Source organism: Triturus cristatus, chromosome 10, assembly GCF_964204655.1.
Source record: "Triturus cristatus chromosome 10, aTriCri1.1, whole genome shotgun sequence".
Classification (NCBI taxonomy): domain Eukaryota; kingdom Metazoa; phylum Chordata; class Amphibia; order Caudata; family Salamandridae; genus Triturus; species Triturus cristatus.
This window is the reverse complement of record NC_140593.1, coordinates 64,295,055-64,312,391: the sequence shown is the minus strand read 5'-3', so window position 1 is coordinate 64,312,391 and position 17,337 is coordinate 64,295,055. Positions and strand designations below refer to the sequence as shown.

The window sequence follows — 17,337 nt, the reverse complement described above, 5'->3', positions numbered from 1 at the left end:
CAGCCGGTCCTGTCTCAGGATGCGCTCAGCCGGTCCTGTCTCAGGATGCGCTCAGCCGGTCCTGTCTCAGGATGCGCTCAGCCGGTCCTGTCTCAGGATGCGCTCAGCCGGTCCTGTCTCAGGATGCGCTCAGCTGGTCCTGTCTCAGGATGCGCTCAGCCGGTCCTGTCTCAGGATGCGCTCAGCCGGTCCTGTCTCAGGATGCGCTCAGCCGGTCCCGTCTCAGGATGCTCAGCCGGTCCCGTCTCAGGATGCGCTCAGCTGGTCCCGTCTCAGGATGCTCTCAGCCGGTCCTGTCTCAGGATGCGCTCAGCCGGTCCTGTCTCAGGATGCGCTCAGCTGGTCCCGTCTCAGGATGCTCTCAGCCGGTCCTGTCTCAGGATGCGCTCAGCCGGTCCTGTCTCAGGATGCGCTCAGCCGGTCCTGTCTCAGGATGCGCTCAGCCGGTCCTGTCTCAGGATGCGCTCAGCCGGTCCTGTCTCAGGATGCGCTCAGCCGGTCCCGTCTCAGGATGCGCTCAGCCGGTCCCGTCTCAGGATGCGCTCAGCCGGTCCCGTCTCAGGATGCGCTCAGCCGGTCCCGTCTCAGGATGCGCTCAGCCGGTCCCGTCTCAGGATGCGCTCAGCCGGTCCCGTCTCAGGATGCGCTCAGCCGGTCCCGTCTCAGGATGCGCTCAGCCGGTCCCGTCTCAGGATGCGCTCAGCCGGTCCCGTCTCAGGATGCGCTCAGCCGGTCCCGTCTCAGGATGCGCTCAGCCGGTCCCGTCTCAGGATGCGCTCAGCCGGTCCCGTCTCAGGATGCTCTCAGCCGGTCCCGTCTCAGGATGCGCTCAGCCGGTCCCGTCTCAGGATGCGCTCAGCTGGTCCTGTCCGGTTCTGTCTCAGAATGCTCTCAGCTGGTCCTGTCTCAGGATGCTCTCAGCTGGTCCTGTCTGGTTCTGTCTCAGAATGCTCTCAGCTGGTCCTGTCTGGTTCTGTCTCAGAATGCTCTCAGCTGGTCCTGTCTTAGGATGCCCAGCTGGTCCTGTCTCAGGATGCGCTCAGCTGGTCCTGTCTCAGGATGCGCTCAGCTGGTCCTGTCTCAGGATGCTCCCAGCTGGTCCTGTCTCAGGATGCTCCCAGCTGGTCCTGTCTCAGGATGCTCCCAGCTGGTCCTGTCTCAGGATGCTCTCAGCTGGTCCTGTCCGGTTCTGTCTCAGAATGCTCTCAGCTGGTCCTGTCTCAGGATGCTCAGCTGGTCCTGTCTCAGGATGCTCAGCTGGTCTCGTCTCAGGATGCTCAGCTGGTCCTGTCTTAAGACGCTCAACTGGTCCTGTCTCAGGATGCTCTCAGCTGGTCCTGTCTCAGGATGCTCAGCTGGTCCTGTCTCAGGATGCTCTCAGCTGGTCCTGTCTCAGGATGCTCAGCTGGTCCTGTCTCAGGATGCTCTCAGCTGGTCCTTTCTCAGGATGCTCAACTGGTCCTGTCTTAGGATTTTCAGCTGGTCCTGTCTTAAGACGCCCAGCTGGTCCTGTCTCAGGATGCTCTCAGCTGGTCTCGTCTCAGGATGCTCTCAGCTGGTCTCGTCTCAGGATGCTCTCAGATGGTCCTGTCTTAAGTCGCTCAGCTGGTCCTGTCTCAGGATGCCCAGCTGGTCCTGTCTCAGGATGCCCAGCTGGTCCTGTCTCAGGATGCTGCTTTGTGGTTCACCTCTTAGGATTGTTACCCACTGCCCCACCCTTCTAGACTACAAAAGGCGTGACCTCCTATGGGTCTTGGGTGTGTGGAGGGAGTCAGCTCTCTGTGAATGACTGTGACAGGGCGAAGAACAGTGCGCAGGAAAGACTTACCTCTCACAGCTGCTCTCAATAGGTCGAGTACCTGTAAAAACTTTGGTACAGGGCAGAAAGAGGACCGGACCCTCCGCTCCGCACACTTCGCCCAGATACCACGCATCTGCCGTAGCCACAGTGGAGGATGCGCCTTCTCCCACCCTCCACCTCTGAACATCTCCCTTGTTCACGACATTCACTTCTTTTGCATCCTTGTATAAATCATAAAGTAACTTATATAATGAATTTCCATTAACGTGAGGATCTGGTATATCTATCGGCTGGAGGGACCCCGATGCGATTAGTTTCCAGCATGGAGCCAGTCCCTGCGGTAACTTCGTCCCAAAGCATATTCCGCTACTCATTTCCCAAAGCAAGTCTGTCCCGGGAAATGCTGCCGATTTTACCAATACTAGTCTGGCTGTCCTACACTACGGATCGATGCAGCGAGATGTATTCGAGTGGCAGAGGCAGGGTAGGATCCCACGACAATGACGTCATACGTTCTTGAAGGCTACTGGTGGCATGCCTGTGGTCTAATATGGGTCAATCTTTCCAAAACCCGACTGCACACTGCATTGGTCTATCGGGCAGTAATGAAGATTTGTATGATCAGACTGAAGAGATTTTGACTAGCCTGCTCACTTCCAGAACGGTCCCTGACCGTTCTGCAGTTTCATGCCACTGTAAAGAGGACTTTAGCAAAGGGGTTGAGGCCTTCTCTCTGGCCCTGTGGACTTTAGTAAAGGGGTTGAGGCCTTCTCTCTGGCCCTGTGGACTTTAGCAAAGGGGTTGAGGTCTTCTCTCTGGCCCTGTGGACTTTAGCAAAGGGGTTGAGGCCTTCTCTCTGGCCCTGTGGACTTTAGCAAAGGGGTTGAGGCCTTCTCTCTGGCCCTGTGGACTTTAGCAAAGGGGTTGAGGTCTTCTCTCTGGCCCTGTGGACTTTAGCAAAGGGGTTGAGGTCTTCTCTCTGGCCCTGTGGACTTTAGCAAAGGGGTTGAGGCCTTCTCTCTTGCCCTGTGGACTTTAGCAAAGGGGTTGAGGCCTTCTCTCTGGCCCTGTGAACTTTAGCAAAGGGGTTGAGGTCTTCTCTCTGGCCCTGTGGACTTTAGCAAAGGGGTTGAGGCCTTCCCTCTGCCCCTGTGGTATCCAGTGTTTACTGTGAGGGTTCGCTCATTTCCCATGGGGTGCCCAGGTACTACTGCGGTCCTACTGGAACGTCAAGTGGCTTCCTTTGTAGACAGTATATACACAGGGGTAACCCAATACTCCAGCCGCATCTGGGTAATACAATAATAACCAAAACACATTGATGCGATGGAACAGATCATATACTTTTTTCGAATAATGGGAAGGATACCATAAATTATTCCTTCATTATAAATTACTTACTAAGGGTAAATCATGTATTCATATCATTGTCTGAACACAGCTTCATTCAACACATCTTATTTTAATCAATATACATATGAAATGTCAACTATTCATTTGTACATAAAGTGTGGACAAAGATCAAACAAAAAAGCAAAGTCCAAATAAATAAGGAACATCTTATCCATTCCTTATTCCCCTAAATATGTCTATGGATGCTAACTCCTTTTTACTATAAGCATTCCATTTATATAAAGTAGCCCCACTCAGCAGTACTAGGAGGCAACACCACTTGTACCCCTCTAAATAGTTTATTAGTACTTCGTTTGTCTATAACACAAATGATTTCAATTTATTGGGAGCTCTTTATATTCAAAAAAGTCGACGCGTTTCAGCCCAACTTGCTTTAGGGCCTCATCAGGACTAGGGTTTATAAGGATATCTCTCCCAGGGAAACACCACTAGGGCAGGAATCCCTGTCGGACCGTCAGAATCATCAGCGTTTTAGTCTCTATCAAAAAGGACTATGTGATCGTTAGGGTCAAAATCACTGAATGCCAATTCACGGGGGAGCCCATTAATCGTAACCCCCAACTGCAATGTGTAGTTAACGTAGATTCTTTCAATCTCTACAAACACGGCGTACTAGCTTAGCTCAAAATCCGCCTCTACACACGGTTCCGACAGGCCTCCCCAAATGTAGCGAGGTAGAGCAGTCAAGTGTTGGATGTCCTAGTCTTTACACATATTAACCTCAACATCCCCTTAAAAGTATTACTTTTAACACAAGCATCTTTACTTACAAACAGGGTAATCAAATGGCAGTTAAAATATTAACAAGCTAAGACAAACTCAATGTCTCCAGAACCTTCTTGGGAGGAGATACAACACCAAACAGTTTTATAGGACCTTTCATGCCGCTAGGAGACCTCAAAACGGTGGTTCAATCTCTAGTTGTCTCTAGTCTAGACTATGAGAATGCCCACTCACAGGCCTGCCTAAAGCAGCCTAGCCCTAGTGAAAGCGACAAATGCCGCAGCAAGACACCTAACAGGCACAGTTGTTACGATCGCGTTTCCCCATCGCGGAGCCCTCAGCTGGCTCACAGTCAAACTCGCTACCACCCTCTCTAGACCAATCACCTCTAGCTCACAGTCAAACGCGCTACCACCCTCTCTAGACCACTCACTGCTGGCTCACAGTCAAAGGCGCTACCACCCTCTCTAGACCAATCACCTCTGGCTCACAGTCAAACGTGCTACCACCCTCTCTAGACCAATCACCTCTAGCTCACAGTCAAACGCGCTACCACCCTCTCTAGACCAATCACCTCTGGCTCACAGTCAAACGTGCTACTACCCTCTCTAGACCAATCACCTCTAGCTCACAGTCAAACGCGCTACCACCCTCTCTAGACCAATCACCGCTGGCTCACAGTCAAACTCACTACCACCCTCTCTAGACCAATCACCTCTGGCTCACAGTCAAACTCGCTACCACCCTCTGTAGACCAATCATTGCTGGCTCAAAGTCAAACTCGCTACCACCCTCTCTAGACCAATCACCTCTCCCAGGCTTTTCAAGAAGGAAGGGAACGCCTTTCTACTAGAAAAACACATACCATGAGAGAGCTTTGTGAAAATGTCACTCACCCTACTGTATATTGTATCCTATTGTTTGTACCGCACTCTTCAAACTCTATGTACAGCGCACCATAAGTAACAGGTATTTTTAATGTACGGCAAACCTAATCAGCTCTCTTTGTACAGCACTCCAATACAGTTATGGTCGAGTTTGCACTTTATAAAAACAGTAAATAAATAAATAAGCATTGTACAGGGCTTAAAATCAATACAAGACTAGAGTCTACGGACACGTTTATACAAGATTATGTGGAACTGAAGAAACAATAATGAAAAAGTAACATAATGATAAAAGAAAATGAAGACAAATGAACCTCATGAAAAATGAACATTGACAAGACAAAGACTACCATTAGTATGAAGTAAAGCATCGTTACTTGAAGCGGCATGACCTGAGGAGAGCCGTAGAGTCGGGTTATGGAGTTTAAAGGGCACGAATAGGGAAGGTTTAAGAGAAATGGCTAGTTTTACCCACAGGTTATTATGCATATGGTGGGCGTTAGGACACACTAGGGCAGGGCACTTGACATGCATTTTTGTTGAAATGGAAATGGTCATTTTGGGTTCCTCATTGTGGACTTTGAGGAGGTTGACTGTGTCACGACAGGTTCTTTATTTGGGGTCCTTATTGCATTATTCCTTCGTCTTTGCATCCTTTATTTACACACAGATCCGAGTTATGACGCGGGCTGTACAATGTGTGTTTCTCAGAACTCTTTGGGGCTCAGGTCTTTGCTACGGCTAATACTTCCCAATGGTTCTGGGGGTCAGTGAGAATCTTACAACTCGGCTGAATGCGCTACCATAGCTTTGTCCTAGTTTTTAAGCAGCCCAAGGTTCAATGGGGGATGGCTCACTGGGAGAGGATGTGGCCTGAGCTACCGACTTTGGAACTGGGGAACCAGATTCGAGTCTTGGCGTCGTCTCAACATCCTGTGATTTCTGAGAAAATCACTCGATCTCCGCATGTGTAAAAAAAAAAAATAATGAATGTGTTCTTGTGTAATGTAACCGGTGCTCATGTAAGCTACTCTAAAACCTTCGGGTCGAGTTTGTGCTATAGATAAAACTGCAGAAACCCCCTCTCCCACAAAAACAGTGAGCGCAGGCAGATGAGAACCACCACTCATTTACAAACATTGGATTACCAACGCAAAAGGATGACGTTTTCAAGCTGGAAAGTGCTACTGGTTCCAAAGCCAGATTCCGATGTCCTGTTAATGGGGCGAATCCAGTGGTCAGTGGCAGAAGAACTGGGCACAGTTCAAAGGTTTGACTATTTTTCCAAGGAGGGGCTACTGGTGCTGGGAACAGATTTGGAATGGATTGCAGTCATGTAGTCATCCTTGAGGGGGCCATACCTTGAAAATATATAGTTACGGGTTGTTTTTTTTCCCAGGGCAGTAGCACCCATGGGACCCGGACCATCTATTGGACCCCGTATTTCGATCAGTAACTACTGGGTGGGAGGCTTGAATACTGGTCTAGGGTCAGGGTCCTACCGCATCTCTACACTCTCTATATATATATAAATATTTTTGGGATGTACACAGCTCAAGTGGGATCAGGCAACAGGGCAACGGACTCAGCCAACAAGATGTACCCAAAGGCTGAAGTGAGGATCTGTCCGATTTAGCGACCACGGATACTGGAAGGTGGGCCTGGGCAGTGTAGGCTCATGAAACCGATCATCAGTTAATGATACCCTTACGTCATCTACCAGCTGGTGGCGCATATGTCCTGAGGTTCATTCCTCTTCAGCTGGATTCAGACTATCATGGTCTCGCGGCAGGCTAGAGTCTCGAGTTGTCCTCTAAGCTGTCCACCTATTGCTGGCAGCTGCTTTGTCATTGGTCCAGGATAGTTCTTTTATTTCTCAGGCACTGAATCTCCTCGGCTTTCTGGGAAAAGCAAAAAACCATGGTAGTTCATTCCTAGTCTTGGTCTCGACCTTGGAGGGAGGAGGGAACAACTTAACATTTCCTGGTCCTGGTCCAACATCTCCAGCTGCTGGTACTGCAGATCTTCTTCTGCAGTTCAAACAAACACAAGGAACTGGCTGGTTCTTATACACTTCGGGGGGAGGTGGGGCAGTGCGAGAGGTGATGGGAAGCCAGGGCCAATCAAATGTATGCCACCTTCATAAATCCTGATTTCAGCAAATCCAATACCGAGCAAGTCATTCTCACTGGGGGCGGAAGGACAGCACCAATTAGTGAAAAGGGATGTGGATTTGAGACGCACAGTGTACTCCATAGGTGAGGTCTCGCCTGTGTTTATACAATCCAAGTCAAACAAGTGGGAAGGCTACAGATGGCCTCATGAATGTCTATTCGAGGGAGCGCAGTGTAGATATTTAGAGCAGAGTGCGTTGTCAGAGGTGCTGTGCCAGTCCAACTGCTTTTGGTTCGTTTTGTCCTCCTCCAGCAGAGCTCTCACCTGATGAGATCTAGGTGGATTCTCACAAACTTCCCAGATAAACAGCAAGTCACAAGCACAGAAGTCACACTAAGGGCACCCTCCAGCCTGTGCAGCAATCATCATATTGGTGCACACTACTCACTCAAGACATGGAACTCCTAAACATCTAACAGACAAGAAAATCATATCACATACCGCAATTCACAAAACACATATGCCAAGGGAAGGACCCGTGGTTACCGTTGAATAATGGGGATTTCACAAGAGTGGGATCAGTAGACCCTCTCCCAAGGCACACGTAAACAAGCATTTGCAATGCAATAGGTCTCGCATTTGCGAGAGTTTAAGCTATTAGCATTGTAAATGACTATGTCTTTTATTTATGTTTTAAAAACCAAAACATATATAAAAGACATGGTCATTTACAATGCCAATAGCTCAAACTCGCATAAATGCGAGACCTATTGCATTGCAAATGCAATTTACAGGTGTGCATTGAAAAAGGCTAGGCAGATCCGCATAATTTGGCCACATACGCATACATATTTATAGATGGTCTGAGTTGCATATAATGCTTTATTGTCATAGATATCGTATATTATCTTTTTTGTAGTAATATTTATATTAAAATGTGAATGCTTTCTTCTCCTTTCCCTCCAGTGGTGGCTGGTGAAATGTAAAAGAGGTGAGGCGTAAGACAAAGCCATTACCCAGGTCAGCCCAGCCAAATTTCCCATGTCTATATGAGGCTACCTGTTCCAGAACCCAGACTAGGTTTTTTTAATTTGCATTCTGGAACTTGGTGTTTTCTTAATCCCCATATATGAAACCAGGACTACGAGTCCCAGAATGCAAAGATTCTGGGGTGGATAAGCTAATCACACAGAGTTGCAATATATGTAGCCTCACTCACTTTTGTTACAACTGCACATAACACATGGACGTAGGGTGTCAGCGAGTAGGGGATGCGAGACGAACAGAGACTGGGCAGGGAGGGCACAGTGCGACCTAGAGATGGAGGGTGGGGGCGGAGCAGAGATAGTGGCAGGGAGTGGTGCGGGGTAGATAGAAGTAAAAGAATAGTGAGCTTGGCTGGGGAGTGGAGGCTGACCGTGAGACGACGGGACAGAAGCTAGGAAGAAAGCCTATACCTGGACTCTCCGTGACCCCATGTCCAGTGTCCCTCCATAGCTGGTAAGGCAGGGACGGCTCTGCGCCTACTCCCTTCACAGGCTCATTTCTTCTGATCCCTACTCCTCCTTCACAGACTGAATGTTTTCTTAAAGATGTCCGATCTGTAATGTACCATAACAATGACGTCAGAATGATGCTAGAGTGCCTAGTTACCTTTGTAAGACATTCCGAAAGTGAGAGAGTGAAAAGCATCAGTGTTCAAGCGAGGGAAGATATCCGGGTGAGTGGCGTTGCCGGTGTCACTGCTTGCGTTGCAGTCCTAGCTGAGCACGCTCCATTCAGAGCCATGTTTTGCAAAAGTAATGCTGAGGGCGCTGTCAAGATGTGTTTAACTCCGCTCGTCACCTCTCCACACTTTCCTGAGTGTCTGCCAGCCACACGGATGAATAAGTCGGAGTTTGATGGCAGTACTGATCCCCGGGGTACGTAACTGCTTTTAATTTTCCACTGTGTTGAAGAGCTTAATGAAAGTCGGTGTTTCTTTTCGAAACTAAGAAGCAGCGGGTTTATCTGGTCTGTTTGTGGAAATGCAATGCAAAAAAGGTGGGAGAGTGCGAAAGTGAAAGCGCGGTGGGAGAGCGCGAAAGTGAAAGCTGAGATGGAGTTGCATGGCACTTGGTAAATCACCGCCGCGACCTGCCCGAGGCCGGGTCCGTAATCTGGGAAGAGAAGTGTTGCATCCCGAACGAAGCCAGAGGGTTGCCTGGCAAACGGGACTCCCACCACCACTTTATCGCGACGCAGAGTGGAGGAAGGAAGTTCCGGCTCCACTGACACTGCGCTGCAAGAGGCCCGTCTCCACTGAGGCCGTACCGGAGAAGGAGGGCTCCAGTCTCGTCGGAAACCCGCAAAGGGGGAAACATCACAGTCAGAACTCCCCAGGTAAAACGCTCCCAGCCGCGCTTTTGTCGGTGGGAGGCCGGGAGCGGGTGAAGATCCGGCGGGGGTTGTGAGATTGAGCTGGCGCGTAGCGTTGGCTGAAAGTGCAGCGGGTGCAATATTAAGGACAAGCGTCCTTCTGGTGATTTGAAAGGCGGCAAAGGCAAGATTCAAGGACAGCGTCCTTTCAGTGATTTCAAGTAGCGAAGGCAACGTGAAGGACAGCGTCCTTTTGATGCGTTTAAGCACAGCGGGGGCACCGCGAAGGACAGCGTCCTGTTGGTGATTCAAAGCCAATCGGGGCCAGCACGTTAATTAGAACAAGCCTGAAAGCATCCTTGGTTACAAACGTAGCACTCTGTGTCATGAGTGCAGCGGGTGCATTGTTTGAGCGTGCAAAAGTGAAAGCTGAGATAGAGCGCGTGAAAGTGAAAGCTGAGATCGCCAGAGAAGAGACGCCGTGCACATCTCCTGTCCAATGTGTGCACATCTCCTGTCCCCCTTCGGAAGCAAAATCGACGGCAATAGACTCGCCAAGCGAGCAGCGCATGCTTTGCGTCGCTAGGCGAGACCTAAAAAGTAAGTGTCCCAGCTTTACTCAATCAGCTACAAGTTGGTCATGAATTTCCTGGGGTTGGGGCAGTGGCAGCACTCTACCACGGGGGTGCAGTGTGAGTTTGACCCGAGGTCTGGAGAACAAAGTGATCTGCTGGTTAAAGCAAGAAAAAGATAAAGCGCCCTCAGTGTATTTACAGATTGCCAAGTTTACTGTGGGAATTCTTCTGGGGAGGACAGCTAAAGCTGCCCTGCGCACAGTGGTCCCGTTTCTGGAGCTAGGAGGACTATCACTACTTCAGAGTGCTCTCCAGCAGTGGCTCTTAACCGGTCGCCACGGAACTCTGGGGGTCTGCGTGTCCGTAACTGTTTTACAAAATAAAATAATATTACATTTAATATATTACAATTAATAAAGTATACACAAATAAAGAAGCAAAATTGAAAATGTAAAAACTTTTTCTATATTTGTGAATTAAATGTAAAATGTTAACATTGGTTTGGTGTATACTTGTTTCTGTATATTTGTGTATTGTTCTGAGGTTCAAATCATAGAAGTTGTCTAGGCCTGAGGTGCCCCGTTCGGATTCCAGTAATGATCCAATAGGAGATGTGGAGGGGGGGGGGGGCCGGAGGGGATGGGGGAGATCACAGAAGTCAAAAAGTTAGGATCTATTCCCCGTTCTAGAGCATTCCTCTCCACCTCTGCGTCAGTTCCTGCGCCCTCTACAGGGGGTGCAGGGGAGGAAGAAACACGCGGATGTGGTTGTCTAGCGATAACTCCAGTCACCTGGACACCTGATTTGACAGTCAATTTCTAGCAAGGATTTGCAATGGCGCCATTATCTTGCATTATCAGTTAATGCCTTAGCAGCAGAAGAAATCTGGGACAGTAATCTACCTCCAAAGCTCATGTCCAGAGATTTATGCAAGCAAGCCAGATTCTTTTCTAGATCAATGGACATTAGGGTCTTCTCTGCAATGAGAGACCAGGAATTCTACCCTCCCAATACAATGAGTTGGGAGTTTCTGAACATGCCCTGGAAAATGCCTCTGAAGCAGAGCTTATTACACCTGAGGTATGGGGTGATTCCATGGAAAGAATATCACTTCGGGCAAATCAAAGGTAAAAAGGACAGCCGTCGGAGTCGCTAATGCACATCATTTGTATCTATGCCCCCCTAATGTCACTTAAAAGATACTGTTTGCAGCCTGTCTTCCTTCAAATAAACCGGAGAACTTGCAAAGATACAGTTACTGCCTGTCAGGCCGGGATATTCCCGCAATTGTCAGCTCGCTATTGGAAATTTATTCATCGGGCAGATAAGTATCTGAATGACAAAACTCTGCAAGCAGAAGTCCCCAGATTAAGATTGAAGATGTGTGTGGACTTCGATAGCACTAAAAAAGCGATCGACAAATACATTTACAACTCGTCAATGACTGTACACTGCGTCGGAGTGATCAGTATTTTTAGAAATCAAGTATATTCATGGAGTCTGAGGTGCAGCCCTGGACATTGAGGCCATAAGCAGCCCCTTCCATCGAACTGCTATGACTTGCGGCTAATCCTCTGAAATAAGGAACAGATCCGCATTATTGAGCCAAGCGGATAAGAACTGAATGTAGTTCATTCATTTGATTGAACTTTGCAACTTGTTTATGCCTAAGCTACTTTAGAGACACTTGTGGCTGAAAACTGATCCCTAGGTTATCGGTTGTGCTGGCTAGGATAGTGCACTAGAAAGTTTAAAGCGGATATGTGACCTCTTATTTTTGAGCCAAGCATAAAATAAACTTACTGAGTTCACTCATTTGATGGAACTGTGTAACTTATTCATGCACTTAGTCTCTTTAGAGATAGTTGGACCTTGTACCAGAAAATTGACCCCTTTGTTATCGGAGTGCTGGTTAAGATAGGGGACTAGATCTTACATGCAGAAATGCAACACCTTTTTACTATGGTTTATGTTTTTACCACTCCTTTGATCTTTTTTGTAAAGGTTTTAATGAAGTGAAACAAATAAAAAGTCTACTCCTCCTACCCCTGCAGTCATTAGGACTGCCCGAGGGATGCTGACCAGCACCATTATTGGCGCCCGTTTCCCGCTCAGGGTTTATACGTCCCTATTCCATAATAGAATCCGCTTCGCCTGCTCATGGATCGCCATATATGGCGGGTGAGTAGTGGCAATATTAGGCATCGACCAAGGAGCTGCAGTGATGTTGCCACAAGCCGCTCTGCGCATCCACAGACCTCGCGTGGTGGAATACAAACCCTCAACTCTTGACTTTGGAGAAAGTCTTGGTTTAAGATGAGAAAAGGTGAACTGGCCATTTCATTAGCAGTGGCTACGGTGCACAGTGTGATGCACTCAGTTGAAATAATCCTTTTAAAATGATTTTAGGTTACTAAACCTCATTAGCTGCAATATGTTGTGCGTCCTACCATGTATAAGTGCCAGACTCCACTAAAGCACTTAAGAATGGTGAGAACCAGGCAGTGCGGTTTAAATGATCTAAAGATGTTTTTTTTTTGCTGTTCCAGAATGAGAGATTCTTGGCTCCTGACGGTCCCTTTGGCGGTCGCCATGTTGCTGGTCTGTGCACTGGGCGAGCCGGCCTCCAGCGAGGAGGAGTGGAAGTCCCTGGGGAACCCCTACAACAGAGACCTTGTAAGTAGTGCAGGGGACACTGGCTTTCTGGAAGTATGTGCTAGCTTTGAAGAGAGGTGCCCATTTTATAATTTTAGAATCATGTGTCCCGTTAGCTTTTTAAAACATTTCACTTTTGATTTGTCTAATATGTGAAGGGGTTCACATTTATCCTGTTCCGACTACCCCCCCCCCCCAATGACGTCACTGCACATGTTGCCCTGTTCTCCTCCTCCCCTCCCTGCTCCCTCCTCTACGCTGCACATGTGCCGTTCAGTGGCCTCCCTGGTTCTTTAACACACCCAGGGTACCATTTCACTGTGGTCGCTACAGAAGTAGATGAGATACTTGGATTTCACCGGCAGCATTTTCCCTTTTGAAGTTTTATGAAATAGACCGCTCCCTGCTCCTGATAATAGGCCCTGTTATTCCTCGCCTGTCACTGACCAGGAACGGATGCCAGGTCACAAGCCAACACCCAGTTACTTCATTCCCCAAGAGCCACCAGGCCACAACACCATCTGCCACCGGGCCACATCTCAGCGCCTCTGTGATTACCACTAGGCGCATCCCAGGCAGCGCCAGCAGCATTCCGCGCACTGTAGTAAGTAATCCCCACTCCTTTCACTGCGAGACACTGAACTGCGAGCTGCACTGTGCAAACCCAGTACAGGTACCGCAACGAATGGTTGGGTGCACAAGGTGCCCAAAGAGCATCTTGGCTTCACCCACTCAAGAACGTTTGATAAAGGTCTGAATAGTGAAAAAAATAGGAGCCCACTCAAACCAAATCAAGAAAGACACAAGCATTGGCAAAGCCAATAGTTCTCGCCTATGAGTCCTATTGGCTTTGGTTATGTTTTTAGTCATGTTAAATATCATCGGGGCTACTGTGCACCAGGGCGACAAAAGACGTAATGACGGGACTGTCGCCTCGTTTTGTAGTCACCCGCATGCACGCACTTATTAAAGGGACTGATTCGTCTTTTTATTTACCACAAAAACAGGGGCTTAAGAGGGATAACAAGACAGAGGGCAACCTCCACTCAAAGTCAATGACAAGAACACAGCCTCAATTTCATTCACACCAATACCCTTTTGAATGATCACTCTAAATAGAGACCCTATGACATATATAAAACTTAGGGCTCAATACTGCTCCGGTGCAACTCAAAGTCAGACCATATGTCAGATGTGATACTGGGTACAAGAGCCTCGCGCACGAGACCAGCGCGAGCCTGTTGGCTAATGTTGACCAAGTGGCTCAATGAATCATAGGCCCTTCCCTACAGAGGCAGGAGGACCAGACACAACGAGCACCCCTACTGAAGCTTGGTGTATACAATATCTGCCTAACGTTTCAAAAATGCATCACCCCCTCCATCCATTAACCAAAAGATCCTCAAAAAGAAGAGTTTACACGCATTTATGCGATTACTATCTTACATGCAGAAGGGCAACACTGCATATTCAACTGCCAAACAAGAAACGAAAGTCACTGATAGTGGAAAGCACATTCCAAGGGATCGAAGGAGTGTTGGCTCACAGTACATAAGCGTCCAACAGAAAGGCTTCCCAAAAGAAAACTAAACTGAACTATTAATCCCTGCAAAGTATCAAGAGAGCTAGAGGAACAAAGGTAATTACCGGCCTTAAGAACTTTAAAAGCAGACAGAAACAGAAGCAAAAGGGCCAGGATGTTTGTTGGCATACTATGAACACGATGCGCTCTTCATGGGCTAAATGACCTACAAATCTTAGCAGTTGTAAAAACAAGCATTGGCATAGCCAATAGGTCTCGCCTTAGGCACCTTATAAGTATTTAGTTATGCAGCACAATATCATTGGTACAACAGCATCAACTGTTGCATGGCTAAACACTTATAAGGTCCCAAAGGCTAGAGCTATTGGCTATGCCAATGCTTGTTTTGTTATGGGGGCATAAATAACAGGAGGGCGAAGGTCAGTCAGTCAGTGAGAGTGAGTGAGAGAGTCAGTCAGTGAGAGAGTAAGAGAGTCAGTTAGAGTGAGAGTCAGTCAGTCAGTGAGAGAGCGTCAGTGAGAAAGTGAGAGTCGTGAGAAAGTGAGAGTCAGCGAGAGAGTGAGAGTCAGTGAGAGTGAGAGTCAGTGAGATTGAGAGTCAGTCAGTGAAAGTGAAGGAGAGTGAGTCAGTTAGTCAGTGAGTGAAAGAGAGTGAGTCAGTGGGATAGTCAGTCAGTGAGAGTGAGTCAGTGAGAGTGAGTCAGTGAGAGTGAGTCAGTGAGAGAGAGCCAGTGAGAGTCAGTGAGAGAGACAATCAATGAGAGAGAGTCAATCTGTCAGTGAGAGTGACTGAGTGAGTCAGTGAGAGAGAGTGGGAGAGTCAGTCAGTCAGTGAGAGAGTGGGAGAGTCAGTGAGAGAGAGTGGGAGAGTCTGTCAGTGAGAGTCAGAGAAGAGAGTCAGAGAGTGAGTCAGAGAGAGTGAGTCAGAGAGAGTGAGCCAGTGAGAGTGAGTCAGAGAGAGTGAGTCAGAGAGAGTGAGTCAGAGAGAGTGAGTCAGAGAGAGTGAGTCAGAGAGAGTGAGTCAGAGAGAGTGGGTCAGTGAGAGTGGGTCAGTGAGAGTGGGTCAGTGAGAGTGGGTCAGTGAGAGTGAGTGAGTCAGTCAGTCAGTGAGAGAGAGTGGGAGAGTCAGTCAGTCAGTGAGAGAGTGGGAGAGTCAGTGAGAGAGAGTGGGAGAGTCTGTCAGTGAGAGTCAGAGAAGAGAGTCAGAGAGTGAGTCAGAGAGAGTGAGCCAGAGAGAGTGAGTCAGTGAGAGTGAGTCAGTGAGAGTGAGTCAGAGAGAGTGAGTCAGAGAGAGTGAGTCAGAGAGAGTGAGTCAGAGAGAGTGAGTCAGTGAGAGTGAGTCAGTGAGAGTGGGTCAGTGAGAGTGGGTCAGTGAGAGTGGGTCAGTGAGAGTGGGTCAGTAAGTGTCAGTTAGAGTGAGTGAGTCAGTCAGTCAGTGAGAGAGTGGGAGTCAGTTAGTGAGAGTGAGTGAGTCAGTCAGTCAGTGAGAGAGAGTGGGAGAGTCAGTCAGTCAGTGAGAGAGAGTGGGAGAGTCAGTCAGTGTGAGAGAGTGGGAGAGTCAGTCAGTGAGAGTGTCTGTCAGTGAGAGTGAGAGAGTCAGTCAGTGAGAAAGTGGGAGAGTCAGTCAGTGAGAGAGTGTCAGTGAGAGTGAGTCAGTCAGTCAGTGAGAGTCTGTTAGTGAGAGTGAGTCTGTCAGTAAGTGAGAGTGAGTCTGTCAGTCAGTGAGAGTCTGTTAGTGAGAGAGTCTGTTAGTGAGAGTGAGTCTGTCAGTGAGAGTCTGTCAGTAAGTGAGAGTGAGTCTGTCAGTCACTGAGAGTGAGTCTGTGAGTCGGTGAGAGTGAGTCTGTCAGTGAGAGAGAGTGGGAGGGTCTGTCAGGGAGAGTCTGTCAGTCAGTCAATGAGCGAGATTCTGCCAGTCAGTGAGAGAGTCTGTCAGTCAGTGAGAGTGAGTGGGGGAGTCTGTCAGTAAGAGTCTGTCAGTGAGAGTAAGTGAGTCAGTCAGTGAGAGAGTGGAAGAGTCAGTCAGAGAGAGTGGAAGAGTCAGTCAGTGAGAGTGAGTGAGTCAGTCAGGGAGAGAGAGTGGGAAAGTCAGTCAGTGAGAGAGAGTGGGAAAGTCAGTCAGTGAGAGAGAGTGGGAGAGTATGTCAGTGAGAGAGTCAGTGAGATTCTGTCAGTGAGAGTGAGTGAGTCAGTCAGTGAGAAAGTGGGAGAGTCAGTGAGAGAGTCTGTCAGTGAGAGTGAGTGAGTCAGTCAGTGAGAAAGTGAGTGAGAGGCTGTCAGTGAGAGTGAGTGAGTCAGTGAGAGTGAGTCAGTCAGTGAGAGTGAGTCAGTCAGTCAGTGAGAGTGAGTCTGTGAGTCAATGATAGTGAGTCAGTCAGTGAGAGAGAGTGGGAGGGTCTGTCAGTGAGAGTTTGTCAGTCAGTCAATGAGCGAGATTCTGTCAGTCAGTGAGAGAGTGTCAGTCAGTGAGAGGGAGGGAGTGGGTGAGTCTGTCTGTCAGTAATAGAGTGGGAGAGTCTGTCAGTGAGAGAGTCAGTGAGAGTCTGTCAGTGAGAGTGAGTGAGTCAGTCAGTCAGTGAGAAAGCGGGAGAGTCAGTGAGAGAGTCTGTCAGTGAGAGTGAGTCAGTCAGTGAGAGTGAATCTGTCAGTCAGTGAGAGTGAGTCAGTCAGTGAGTGAGTCAGTCAGTGAGAGAGAGTGGGAGAGTCAGTCAGTGAGCGAGATTTTGTCAGTGAGTGAGAAAGTCTGTCAGTCAGTGAGAGTGAATGAGTCAGTCAGTCAGTGGGTGAGTGTCAGTAAGTCTGTTAGTCAGTGAGAAAGTGGGAGACAGTCAGTGAGAGAGTCTGTCAGTGAGAGTGAGTCAGTCAGTGAGAGTCTGTTAGTGAGACTGTTAGTGAGAGTGAGTCAGTCAGTCAGTGAGAGAGAGTGAGAGAGTCAGTGAGAGTGAGTCAGTGAGTCAGTGAGAGTGAGTCAGTCAGTGAGAGTGAGTCTGTCAGTGAGAGTGAGTCTGTCAGTGAGAGTGAGTCTGTCAGTGAGAGTGGGAGAGTCAGTCAGTGAGAGTGAGTGAGTGAGAGAGTGGGAGAGTGAGTCAGTGAGAGAGAGTGGGAGAGTCAGTGAGAGAGTCTGTCAGTGAGAGTGAGTGAGTCAGTCAGTGAGAGAGAGTGAGTCAGTGAGTCAGTAAGAGAGAGTGAGTCAGTCAGTCAGTGAGAGAGAGTGTGAGAGTCAGTCAGTCAGTGAGAGAGAAAGAGTAAGTCAGTGAGAGTCTATCAG

At 48.5% G+C, this 17,337-nt stretch overlaps 1 protein-coding gene and 1 long non-coding RNA gene across 3 annotated transcripts in view; one reads left to right on the top strand and one right to left on the bottom strand.

Annotated features, from left to right (window-relative positions):
* BTD (biotinidase) overlaps positions 1–17,337 on the bottom strand; it is a 291,215-nt gene that overhangs the window by 204,331 nt on the left and 69,547 nt on the right. The gene's annotated exons all lie outside the window — the stretch shown is intronic.
* The window catches only part of LOC146788838 (uncharacterized), a 58,646-nt gene that overhangs the window by 28,538 nt on the left and 12,771 nt on the right, over positions 1–17,337 (top strand). Inside the window, exon 2 of the long non-coding RNA XR_014969712.1 lies at positions 12,422–12,548. This is a non-coding gene — a long non-coding RNA (uncharacterized LOC146788838). The remainder of the gene's footprint in view (positions 1–12,421; positions 12,549–17,337) is intronic.